This window comes from Eptatretus burgeri, chromosome 9, assembly GCF_056783735.1.
Source record: "Eptatretus burgeri isolate ZD-2024b chromosome 9, Ebu_testis_v1, whole genome shotgun sequence".
Lineage (NCBI taxonomy): Eukaryota > Metazoa > Chordata > Myxini > Myxiniformes > Myxinidae > Eptatretus > Eptatretus burgeri.
This window is the reverse complement of record NC_140969.1, coordinates 59,803,891-59,817,819: the sequence shown is the minus strand read 5'-3', so window position 1 is coordinate 59,817,819 and position 13,929 is coordinate 59,803,891. Positions and strand designations below refer to the sequence as shown.

Sequence of the window (13,929 nt, the reverse complement as noted above, 5' to 3'; positions counted from 1 at the left end):
TGGTCCAATGCCAATGGTAAGAATATCCTACTTTAAATATATCTGATCAATTTAGAGAATGATCCTTTCGGCTGAGTATAACAGGAAGAAACATTAACAACACATATGAAGTACAGAGGTTATCTGATTGAAATGGCAGAGTTTTTGATAACCCTTTGTCGAAATGAGATGTTCATAAGCAGGAAAACAACAAATAATCTATATGCACAAGTCTGATTTGATTAAAGTTGTCTTTTTACATTTGTTAATTTGCTTTAATTCTTGGGAAGCTCAAAATAACCTGAAGCTATGAAGAAAATGAATGACCCTTCCCTCGTCCTTCGTCTCCCTATCATTGCTTTTCAGAATCTCACATGAAATGATGTTAAAAATTAAATTAATAAAATCTACAACACAAAACAATTTGGTCGATCAGAATGCATATCAATTTTCATGATTTATAAATTATTTTATTAATCTCTGGAATGTTTTAAGGATTTCAACTTAAAGATGGTCAAAATAATTGGGGTCACTATCATTTGGACTGATGTAAAGTTATGGAAGAACAAGTAATCTCACAGTATGCTGTCCAAAAATTATGCTCTTCCTCGTAATTAAAAACAAATGAGCACTTGTATTGTAAGAACAAACAACATATACAAAACAAAGAAGTGCTCAAGTGTGTGGAATTTGCATTCAGACATACCAGTGGGAAAAAGGGAAATATTTAATTCTGCAAATGCCTAAAAATAATAACGTTTTCAGGAATTAAAAAAAAATGGAAGAAAAAGGTATGATGACTGTCATTTCATCCGTGGACAAAACTCTTCAACTGACACAATTGATTCACAAGGAAACAAAAGCATATGTTGTCAAACTGCCAGAAGTCATTCACAATGTAAAACTAGATTTAAACAGTATTTTAAATAAGGTATATTTTCAAACATATTTATTTTGTATCACCTCTGATCGACTCTTGCACCTTCTGCTCTCAGCCTCTGACCCATCTCCTCTCTCCCCTTCCACAGCTCCTCCAAAATGCACACATTCTTTCAGTAACCCCTCCCTGGTTAAACCCCATAAATCCAGGCTAACCGCATACCCCCACTCCATTGTTACTCTTTTCTCTTGTTTGTGGAACCACCTTTCAGATATGGTTCAATCCCACTCTTCCCTCTGGGGCTTCAAGCAAGCAGTGCATAATCATATCATGGCCTCCTCTATCCCTACCTGAAATGTTACGTACCCACATTAACCCTACCTCACTCAACTTGCAGGTAACTGTGTTTCCTCCCCTTCCCTCTCTCTTCTTTTGTTGATTGCTATTTTTCTTTGCTTGTGTCCAACTGTTATCACATTGCCCTCACACTGCATTTCTTTACCCGTTGTCCATTTGCTCTTCCTTGAGCCTCACTTTTATATACGAACATGTTTCATTTTTATGTCGAAAAATGTGCTTTTGCATAATAGCCATGGAAAGATCATCATTCAGGAAAAAAAGTTACGAGGATTAAATCAGCTGTTCTAAATTTATGTGCAAAAATATATCCCAGACTTTGAACCTAATCTTTCATGTTGTAAAATTACTTCATTATAAAATTGTTCAATGGTGCTTTAAAAGATTAATAATATAAATATTCCTGATCATGGCTGTACGCTCGAAGAGGTATGATGAATGGACCTCTAAAACAGAGGTTTACCATCAAAATGATTGAATGAAAGAAAATGTGTCATCAGCAATAAAATAAATACAGCTCTAGACTCGGATCATCCTTAAAAAGTTTCACAAGAATAAGTCTAATTGTTCCAGAGTTATGCACAGAAAAAAGAATAATATTTAGGCAGTAAAAGACGAGGCAGCGAACATGTTTTCATCACAATACCTTCTGACAAATGAAAAAAAAATTAATATTAAAAAAAATTCAATTGTTTTGAATATCCTTGAATCTATGAATAATGTAATTTAAAGATTATTAAGTAATCTTACATGTTTCTAACATTGTATTTCAATTCACAATAGTATGATGAATGCTTCTGCACAGACAAAATATTTGCATATTTCAAAATACAGTGCAGAGCCATCACTACACCCCAGGTTACAAACTAACAAATTGCAGTGGAATTTAAATAAATTTCATGCCATAAGGAGAGTTAATTGGGTCACTATCTTGATTGATAAGTATAATTTGTATTCGGGACAACAACTTTGAAAACGCAATGCTTTGCACATGTATGAGGGACATTCAAACAAGTTACCGGAGCAAAATATTCACAAAATATTCAAAATAACTAGTGGATACACCTGTCAAGGACGAGTGATGAGATGGGATTGCATTTAAGAGGACGTGAGGATCATATAACAGCAATAACAACAATCCCATGATAAACACAATAAAAGGAGACAATGACAGTCACAATTCCATGACGGTTGTTGCTTGAAGCACTACCGACCATAACAATGCAACGCCATTCACCACGACAAACACTGGCATTTCTACTTTTAATTGGTACAAATGGAATAAAAGGAAAAGTTAGAAGTAAATTTAAATGCTGTAAGCAGAATCGCATGACATTGTTAATTATGTGCCTACGGAGTTTATGATGATGTGCAAAATAGTGACAAGGGAGATATGAAACCAACAGACAGGCATCGTCTTATTATTTACAGAGATAGTCCGAGATACCAGCGTTTTCATTTTTCAAGTTTGAAGTTATTTCGTAAGATAAAATATTTCCTTTCAAATTCTTTGTACTTTTATATTGAAAAAGTATTTTATAAACCAGTGTTTTTTGGTCGATTGTATATTTTTCGGAGAAGTTTTGAATGTTTCATGTACATTTGCTTCAGGACATTTGTGTACAATGCAAAGAATAACATAATCTCACTATGGTATAGTACTATGCGATAATTTATCTGCTAAATCCCTACCTCGTAGTTTCCTCCCCCACCAACTCCTTTTCTCACCCATCCATTCGCCGCTACCCCAACACTGCCAACTGTTCATCTCAATCAACAAAGCAAGTATGTGGATGAAAAAACTTTTAGTTTCCCCATGCTGAGTTGCTGGATTCTAACTTTCCACAGTGATTTCAGCAAAGCCGTGAATAACGAGTGAGCATTCCCCAAGGATCACAATGCTCGACATGTGCGGCATTGCTGAAACAATGCCAATGGCAAGGTTTGGTGGGTGGGAGATTTGAAGGAGTAAAAATAAGGGCTTGGGGAAATGGTTCAGGCGTCTGAGCCACTATGTGGCATCTTTTCAAAGTTTCCTTAAGTCCAACCTTTTGGATTTCTGACATTACTTTATTAGGCGATTTAAAATGTACTGGAAAGCCCCCTTCCCCCATTACAATCAAGATGTTGGTTGCAACACACATTTCAGCAATTGTAAATTCCTCATTAGATATATCCTTTGGGTGTGGAGGAATCCAAAATGATGACCCCCTCAAAGCAGGGATGATCATTATTAAAAGGTATTGTGGTTCCATTTATGCCTTGGAACTCTCGCATGATAGTGACCCCCAAATAAAGCTGTCACTGAAATCTAGTACACCCCTCTTTCTTCTGCCCCAAAACGTATCATAAGAGATAAGCTGTACAAACGTCGATTAAAATTATTTACGTGTACATTTATCAATTGTTCCTGTTGGATTTTTGTAAAACAGAAAAGTTCTCCTTTCTGGACCCACCTGGTTACCAACAAATTCCTCAAAATATATAAGGAAACAAAAAAGACAACACAAAACATCCATGCCTATACATCACTTTGTAAATTAATTTATTGTTTTTGTTGATGTTCATGGTGCTGACACCACATCTAGGCTTGACAAGTCAACAACATTGCTCATGGTCAAATAATCCTGAGGATTATGTATTCCTGTAACATTCACACAGGTTGTGTGTTTGTCACAATCCACAAGCAATAACTTAAAGCATGCATTTCCCTTTGCAATTTACTCAATGAAATGGCATAATGAAGGTCGTTGTTTAATGTTACGGTCTCAAGGGTAAATATAATTTAATGAACAAAGACTAGTGACGTAAAGACATTACCTGAAAGGGTGACTTAGCTAGCCACAGTGCTCCCGGTCAGTAAATTCAACTGCACTTGTGATTCTTTACTTTGGTTTCTTCATCGGCAGTCCCATCAGTGCCTTAAAATGCCCTCCTTGACGATTATCATGGGTCGTTATGTTTTTCTTCCTTGATTTATGTCACCGTTCCCCCTCACTAGTCGTGCATCAGTAGGGCTTAATGAGTTGGTAAATAAGGGTGAAGATTAGTCTCCTGCTTGGTGCTTTGGCGTGTCTCTGGCATGCTCACTCCCCGTCTCTCGGCAAGATGTATTGAACCAATTAGGGCATCGCGGCACGAAATCGGTCACGAAGAGAAATAGTGCGTTTCCCTGAAAAAATTACTTACCGAAAACATTCTATATAGTCGCAGTATCGTGACGGACAATCACCGCCTCCATCAATTTATTCAAGATCTTCTCGGGTCTGGTCATCGGGCTTTTGCCCTTATTCACGAAACGTGTCCATTTGTGATATTTAATGTCACCCGAGCAGTTACAGTGACAAGACGGTTCAGAATGATGAACAAAGATGTGAATCGACGCATGTACATTTACTCCATAATACATGATGTTACAAACTTGCATCAGCGCAAAACAGATATTGGGAGAAAATAAATAAATAAATAAATTAAGCCCTGCCAAATGAAGCAATTTCTCAATAGCTCGAAAAGGCCAGTAATTTATATCTGCTGTGAAATAAGCTAGGAATAAAATGCTATGCAGGGGGAATGGAGCCAGGCCGTCCCACCTGATCAACGAGGGAACACAGCGAGAGCTTTTTAAATGGTTCAACAGCTCTTACATTACCAATTAATTAATGAGCTGTGTCAGGTCTGTTAATTTGTCTGTAATTATTACCTCCGGGCTGTTAAGGATTATGGAAGGGTCTTTGTGAAACAATGGCAGATAATGGTGGGAGCCAAGATGAAGCCGCGCAGACACGCCAAAGGCCGTTGGATACAAGTCGTCTGATGAAAGCTCGTCATTCAGAGCACATTTTGGCAAAATATCCCAGTAAGTAGACAAATAAATAAATGTTCTCATTATGATGACAAAATGCCAAAATTTAATGAGAGGAAACGGAGGAAGCACTCACCAATGCATTTGTGGAATTTCATCAAATATTTATTTAGCCAACATTTTTCTTTGTATAATCAAGAGTGAAGATTCGTTGATGGGTTTTTTGCCCTGTTTTGACACTTTCCAAGCTCTACGTAGAAGCCTTCAGCATGTGCAGCAATTAGCCGTGAGTCTGCACGCCCTCGTGCAGATGGCCTCGTATGCCTTTTACATGGTTTGTTGCAAATAAAGAAATAATGGATATCAGGACAGTGTTAGATATACTAATGCCTGTCCTCACTTTAACCTCGAGAAAATTAAAATTCACTCTTTCCCTGTAAATAATGTTGTCAATGAAATGTTGCTTACAACTTATAGGCCCAACAGCTCTGCTCTGATAATAATTATAATTCCAGTTTCTTTGTTTTACTGTGTCAAATAAATGTCCCTTATGAAACTCTACCTTGAAATCTGACATAAAATACACTTCTCAAGATTACAGATAATTAAGCAGATACTGTTGAATTAAAAAGCACCACCTTGAGGTGGGGCGCATATCCCCTAGTTCTCTCTACGCACACAAGCATGCACACGCGCACGCACGCACACACACACACACACACACACACACACACACACACACACACACACACACACACACACACACACACACACACACACACACACACACACACACACACACACACACACACACACACTCTCTCTCTCTCTCTCTCTCTCTCTCTCTCTCTCTCTCTCTCTCTCTCTCTCTCTCTCTCTCTCTCTCTCTCTCTCTCTCTCTCTCTCTCTCTCTCTCTCTCTCTCTCTCTCTCTCTCTCTCTCTCTCTCTCTCTCTCTCCTTCCTTTGCTTTCCAATTAAGATGACTCCAGTAAAAGGTGGAATAATTTCAGTTTAAAAAAGCTGCACTGGTAAAAGAGGAAAAAAATGATTGTAGGATTTAATTTACTGCTGCATGCCGGTCCTGGACTGCCTAGCCTCCTTGCCACATTGCTCACTCTGCGCCATAATGCCCTCATAAGTCAGCCCTCTTTCAAATTACAATGCAATTAGTATATCCAAGCGCCTGCCCCTCATTTAAAACAAATAATTTTCTTAATTAACAATGCTAATTGTGCGACGCACTGGATCTGAAGGAACGGCAGATGTTCATATTTTGAACCAGTTGAGAAATAAATATATTGTCCATAATACACCCCCCAGCCCACACTCCACCGCCTCGCTCCCTTATCCAGCCCCCCCGACCCCCACTAAGCCCCCACTCCCAACAACCGCACCCACTCACTTCACAACCAAGAAGCAAAGATACAACCTTTACTCGATCACAAAAATGCACAAATTAAATCTATAAATTACAGTTGCGAATTTTATGCACCGGACTTTGAAATATGCAGCGTTTCATTTTATTGCAGTCGGCACCCATTACATGTAAAGCCTGAAGAGTAGTGTATAAATCAGGTGCTGTAGCAAGAGGCACACAAGAACGAAAAGAGATTACTGTATAGCTTGAGACAGTGTGAAGAGGTTAGTGTGAAATAAAGGAAGTAGGCAGAATATCACGTATAACATTCGGAAGGTGACTAGAATTTAAAAAAAAGTTTCAATATAAGAGAGGCAGAAGAGAGAGAAAAAGAAACATATTCAAGGAGGCAAAAAGAGATAGAAAGACAGATAAAAACAGAGACAAAAAAGATTGAGAATCACACAGACACAAAGATAGCAACAACAAAAAAAGAGAGCAAGAGGGACGTGTCTGCACAAATTTCACCACTCACTAATGATGAAACCTCATTATGCGCACGGCGTATTAATTATGAAATAACGGCATGCCAGCGCAGCGAGATCGCTGATGAAAGAGCTGGTAATATTCACGCGCGGACGCAACGACCGATCTTTATATTTCCCACTTCCCTTCACATTCAAACTGATGAAGCAAGCCGTTAATTTCTGTGCAGCCATTTACCCAGCTCAGGATTTCAGGAGAGAAATGTTAATAAAGGGGAAGGAAAGAGGGAGGGCAAGGTGTGAGTAAAAATTTGTCAGCATGGCTCACCAATGCAAAACGTTTCAGCAAAAATAGTCTCAATGTCAATCATCTCCTTGTTTGATGAGGTCCATTCCTGACCCCCACCCCCACCCCCACACCCTTTCTTTGTAAGAAGCTTAAGACAGCTTAAACAGAAGCATGCCAGTATATTAGCTACAGCACAAGCTTGTAGAGTGGGACTTCTTGAAACTCCCATAACTCAGGCTGTGCAAGTGTAAAATGGCAACTTTAAGAAATAAAGTCCTGAGAAATTGTATAACCTCATCCTTGTTCAGAACACCAAGTAGCTTGCATGTGTCAGTGCTACACCACCATTTTTATGACAATAAACTAGTGTTTTCCCACACTGAAAAGATGTCCTCCCACACCTTGCAAAAACGTGATCATGTAGGGTTTATCTCGAACGCAACTAACCTAGAAAATAAGGCCGAAACGCCGTTGCAGAATTGTGAATCAGCTCGATGTTAAAGAAGATGCATTGTATTCTAAAATTAATGCAAAGAACAGATTTGCAAAATTTCAGAGGGAAAATGAAAAACCGAAAGAAACCTCAAGTCAAATGTATGAAGTCAGTTATATGTATGAAGGAAAGCCAAAATACACCCAATGAAAGTTCACACCAAAATACTCATCGCCAATATAATAATGTGTGAATATACAACAATGAAAATCAAACAATCTTTTCTTTTTATGTGTCCCCTTCAGTTCTGACTTCTGAAACAACAATCAGACAAAGCGTGCAAGTCCATTACAATACCTGCTCTTGCCCAAGTACGTACCACCAGTTGTCCAGATACTTTTTTCTCTTCTGTGGAGAGCTTCTATGACTAAAAAGGGAACCCAAGCAGCTCTGTCTCACTCTCTCTCTCTTTCTCCCCTTACTCTCCTCTCTTTCTCTCTCCGGACACAAGGCGGTCCCCCTTGCGGCAAGACGCGCTCCGCAAACAACCGCGCGCCTCGTGCCGCTCACTGCACCTCCCTCCCGGCAGCCTCCCGCCCCACGCACCCGCCCGCTCACCTTGAATGCCAAGTTTTCCTCCCCTGACAATTATTTTATCATTTCTCGGGCTGACGTCAAATAATTGCCACAGCTACACTGTCACATCACCCGGGTCGGTCCATTCAGGGCCCCCATCCGCTTTCCCGCTTTATTTTATTTGGGTTGCCCGACCGCTCCTCCGTGCACAATTTTTCTTCGGCTCATTTTAAAAAAGGGAGCGATTTATTGCACAAACCGGCCACCTTCCCCGAGTCACATCCGTCATCGTTTAACGGACACATCAATTTGATGGGGAAACAACGCAATTATTTGAGTTGGCCCTGGCGTGAAATCGGTCTAATTTTTCATTGCATGCAGCATACAGTTATCATGGCGCTTTTAGCGCCGTCTCAAAATGACCTTCAGACGGGTTTTTATCACAGTGGGAAAGATGTCGGCTTCACCGTAACTTGGAGAATGTGTGACAGGCCATTATATGCCAAAAGAAGGGCCTCTTACAGATGTTTCCACTAACAATGAGCCAAACGTCTCCACTGGCACGGCTGGATGAGACAACTCAATCCTGTCCGTCTGGATTGCCACCCTTCAGAAGATTCCTACCTACACACACAGACAATTTGGAAAAAGAAAAGGAACTCTAAAGAGTCATATGTTTTTACACTTTTGGGAAGAAAGCTTCACTGTTGGCTTACGTATAACTATTTGTCGACGAGGATGAACAAATTGTTCAATAGTTACATTTATGTTTGTTAATTAGCTTAGGGTTGGCCAAGGGGTGTGACATTTAAAGAAAGAAAAGTGAAAACGAACAAGACGACAAGTGAATTTCCAAAGATCAATTTACATATATGTCAATAAAGTCGCATGAAAACCCAGGAAGCTGCGGTAGTTTGAAATGCTAAATACAAGAGCAGCTTCAATGAGAAATTCGATCACATTCACTAACCTGCACAGAACCACGAAACACAGGAAGCAATCATACAGAATGCTGCCAAAAAGCAGGTGTGAATGTTTCTTTCCACCAACAACAACTTTCACACCTCATTCCATGTGATTGTGTGTAAAACACAAAACGTTCCCCAATTTTAACATTTTCATCATGACACCCATACACTTCCTTCGTGATCAAAAGCACATTAATGCAAAGGGTAAACGGCAGAAGTGAAGGAAACGGTGGCTCATCAGCACACACACAGAAGGTGCCATACAACAGCCGATGGAACAACCACTCTGTAACTATTATGGCAATTATTACAGAACAAAAATAGTTACAGCATTATGTTTTGTGATGATACCCATATTAGAGGAAAAAAAAATCATGTTATAATCCAATGTCCATACTCTTTCTTTCGAGAACATCAGTGCTGCCGAAGCAGTCTCTAGGCAGAGAATATCTGGGTGGTTTTCCATTGCCTTTCTCAACAAAAGTCAGAGCAAGAATTTAGAATTTGGCTATGGTGCAAGCACATATTGGCCTACTCTTCTGAAAGACAATGTGGGGCCTCCAACATTTAACACAAAATGCAGAAAGGAAAACCAGCTTTAAGTCCTTCCGAAGGAGGGCCAATTCATTGATACAATCGATGTCTTGCTTGTGAACTACTGAGAGTGACAGTTTATAGTTGGATTGGGAATCAAACATAGAGTGCATTGGGAGAGTATGCTTCCTTTGAGCTATCCCATCACCCTCTAGACACCACCTTAACCATACTTAATAGAGGTATCCCTCGATTGCGTCACGCAGCGTTTAAATGGGCAAATCTGGGATAGAATTTGGCTCCACCATCTTTGTTTTCCTTCCATTGAAACAAACTAACTGACCGTTCAGTGATGACAGGCTTAAAGTAAACTACTGTGTTACAAACAGCATTTCAACAACTGGGAAAATTACATCACAACATAATTAATCAATTACCAACCAAACTTAAGAGGCGGTCGTTATGGCAAGCACCAGTCAAAATAAAACCCACACAGACCTAGCACAAATAGAGGACCGTAGGTAGTCTGCAATTTCCTGGAGAAAAACCTGCAGGAAGTGACCTGTTGATATTTCCATGGTTGGCCGAATGGACAAAAGTAGATAAGGGATGTATCCAACTGTGCGGATTCTGAAGCTGATAGTTCCTTGATTTAAAAACAAGAGCAAATTACCATTGAAAACATGATAGCTCTCCTGATTCCCAAGTGATCTCCTTCAGAACATTATGGACAAGAACTACCAGAATGCAAAGGAAACTATCTGTGAAGTAGAGGAATGGTTGAGGTTAGTTTACAGTCTGAGAGTGCAGTTATATATAAGCCTACTTGGCCAATAATAAGAAAAGGAATGCTTGCCCCTTCCCACCACCTCCCTCTGCCTTACCGAACAATATGTGTCATGATACTTTTTTTAAGCTTCAAATGAGAATATACATGTTTTGCAATATTATTATGTAAAACTATCTGTACATACCGCCACTCTTGATTTTCCTTAACTTCAATAATCGCCAGAGAGAGACTGATGATCTGTAAGCGAAGTTTCCATTTTCTGCATATTTATGTGAGTATGCTAAATATTAATAAACGTCAATTCCATGGAACAATGAAGGATAGTTTTTGCCAATGTCAGCATTGGTGAGAAAAACACAATCACTTTAGAAAGGGGTACGCACCCATGCTTAGTGCAGTGATCGGCAAGTTACGTAACCATGCCGTAATCAAAGGTGTTGACACTGTGCCCATGCTAACTCACATCAACCACCATGCTGATGTGACACCAAAGGTGCTCATTTCAATAGCGTCTTGCAATTGCTCCACATTGGGGGCATGGACACCTAAAACTTATTGACAGCATCAGTAGATAGCCTTTATAACACAAGTATTTCACAAAGCCGAACTAAAGTTTCACAAATCAAATATATCGTCTTACCAGTCATGTCATATCATCACATCACAGCCGCTCGTGATTCACCATCAGATAGCACTATAATAATGTATTGACCACGTTTGATGGATATTTTATCACTGTCGAAATCAGAAATGGATAATTTTCACTTTCAGACATGACGGGATGGATAAATTTCAATAATAACACCAACAGCCTATTGTCAAAATCAGGATGTTCCATTTTGGTCAGCATTTTTGTTTGAAGCTATGAAATAATGAGATTTATGTAGAAATAACACTTGGCACATAAATTTAGCAAATTAGTGGTCATACTGGTGTATGAGAGGTGTGCTGTCTCTTCGGCCTTGAGAGGGGAATGTGACTGAGGTGGTCGTCACATTAGTAAATTAAATGGAGTTTTACTATTGCAGCAAAGTAATTTTAGATTCTGATTTCCTCACAATAAAGTGCCGACACACACTAACCCTCATCACAGGTCTTCATGTGTGTTGTCTTCGACAATAGAAATAAGTAAAATTGTAATATACTAGTACGTGCCCATAAAATAAAAAATAAAATAAAAATTCATAAATAAATATTCAAACCACGAGCAAGAAACAACCACGCAGGCCGTTTCTTCGCTCTCGTGTGCCCGTACGTGCGTGGCCCGGAAGTTCGCATATCGCAGTTACAATTATTCGCAATTTAGTTTTAATGGCCAATTATTCAATTAGCGCCAACGTATTTTGCCTTTCCGCAATGTCGTCGCAAGGAAAAACAAAAAGAGAAGAGAAGAGAGAGAAAAAAATTTTACTTCCTGGTTTGGAGCATACCAGCTCACTCTGATATTACCGAAATTTATGCACCGTCTAATATTAAAATGATCATAACTTGGGGCATTGTGCTTATCTATAAATGCGCATAAGAAATCGAGAAATTATTAGAATACACGAAGTCATCACTCTCCGGAAGCCCGTACGTTATAACGCGTAATGGGGACTGCGACTGAGGTTCCCTTCCCACATCGGCCATGCCCACGTAACAATGTGTCTTGTCATTGGTTGGAAAATAAATGGCCATAACTTGGGAGGCACTTGCCCGATTAATATCAAACCTTGAAAAGGCCCATCCTCAGGTCCCCAGCAATATATCTGGCAAGTTTCAATTAGATTGGACCAGTGGTCACAGACACACACACACACACACACACACATGCACACACACACACACACACACACACACACACACACACACACACACACACACACACACACACACACACACACAGATGCAATTATATATATATATATATATATATATATATATATATATATATATATATATATATATATATATATATATATATATATATATATATATATATATATGAGAGCCTGGTGTTGGCGCAGTGGTTAGGGCAGCGGCTTGGGATCCAAAAGGTCCTGAGTTCAAGCCCCGTTGGGCCACTGAATTAATACACCAGGGGGTTCACTCAGCCTGTCATCCTTCCGAGGTCGGCGAAATGAGTACCAGTGTACTGGGCCGGTGTATACCCTGGTTAAAATAGGTGTATGCTATCCCTGTATCGTAAGAGGCGACCAGGGTTGCGTCAGGAAGGGCATCCGGCGTAAAACATGTGCCAAATCACTATGCGGATCATCCGGATGATCCGCTGTGGCGACCCTGAACGGGACCAGCCGAAAGAAGAAGATATATATATATATATATATATATATATATATATATATATATATATATATATATATATATATATATATATATATTACGTATACACACATCTCATTTTTTCACACTCAAATATTCCTAACAATATCACACACACAACAAAAAACCAAAAAGACACACACACACACAAAAAAAAATCCTAATAATCATAACAAATAATATTAATAAATAAATACACACACACACACACACACACAAACAAAAACAAACATATCCACTCATACATACAAAACAAACACACGCACTCATAAAAACACACAAACACAAAAACACACACACTTTCCCGACTGCATGCATCATCAGCTGGGCACCGTTCTTCGTTGAGGTTTCCAATCCTTTCAGCCCTGAATCTCTCCAAACAGCGGATCCACAACCTTGATCACGGATCCACATCAGTAGATTACCTACATCAGTATATCGATATCCTCAGTTGCGTCCAGGCAGTCAGTCAATACACAAGAATCAAATAAATACATAAGAAACATATAATATCAAAGAAATGGTTCAGTTAATTTTCCACCAAAAAAAGATAATGACAAATCAGCGGGAGAAGCCTCACCAAAACGAATGTCAATCATCACACTCATCTCGTTTTTTAACACAAAACTGTTCCTTACAATTCCATCACGAACACAAAAACAAACACCAACTCAGAAAATAATAACAACAATAATGATAATAAAAATAATAATAAATAAACAAACAAACAAACAAACAAACACACACACACACACACACACACACACACACACACACACACACACACACACACACACACACACACACACACACACACACAAACACACACACACACACACACACACACACACACACACACACACACACCCTCTTCCTATTCCTCCTCATCTCCATCATCTCATTGTCTCATCTTTCACACATCCAACGTGAGATCGACCCAAACCCTAACGCCAACGCCAACTAACCCCCAGCTATAATATACAATTATTTTGGGTAATTCGGATTGGGGGCTATTTCCAGGTGAGAAAAAGCAGGTGAAAGCACAGCTGGCTGTATATCTGCACAAAGCGTTACGCCAGCCAAAAAGAGGAGTATACAATGGACACATGGATGTCATCCACAAGTTGGTATCAACACCAGTTTAATGCTGAAGGAC

General features: G+C 39.4%; 1 protein-coding gene across 10 annotated transcripts in view; it reads right to left on the bottom strand.

Annotated features, from left to right (window-relative positions):
- The window catches only part of LOC147020180 (forkhead box protein P1-B-like), a 737,853-nt gene that overhangs the window by 531,627 nt on the left and 192,297 nt on the right, over positions 1-13,929 (bottom strand). For 2 of the 10 annotated variants that reach the window (XM_085895289.1, XM_085895288.1), the window contains exon 1: positions 7,963-8,483. The exons of the other annotated variants lie outside the window; for them this stretch is intronic. The gene's annotated coding sequence lies outside the window, so the exon portion shown is untranslated. Of the gene's footprint in view, positions 1-7,962; positions 8,484-13,929 lie in introns of those variants that run through there. 10 annotated transcript variants of the gene reach the window in all.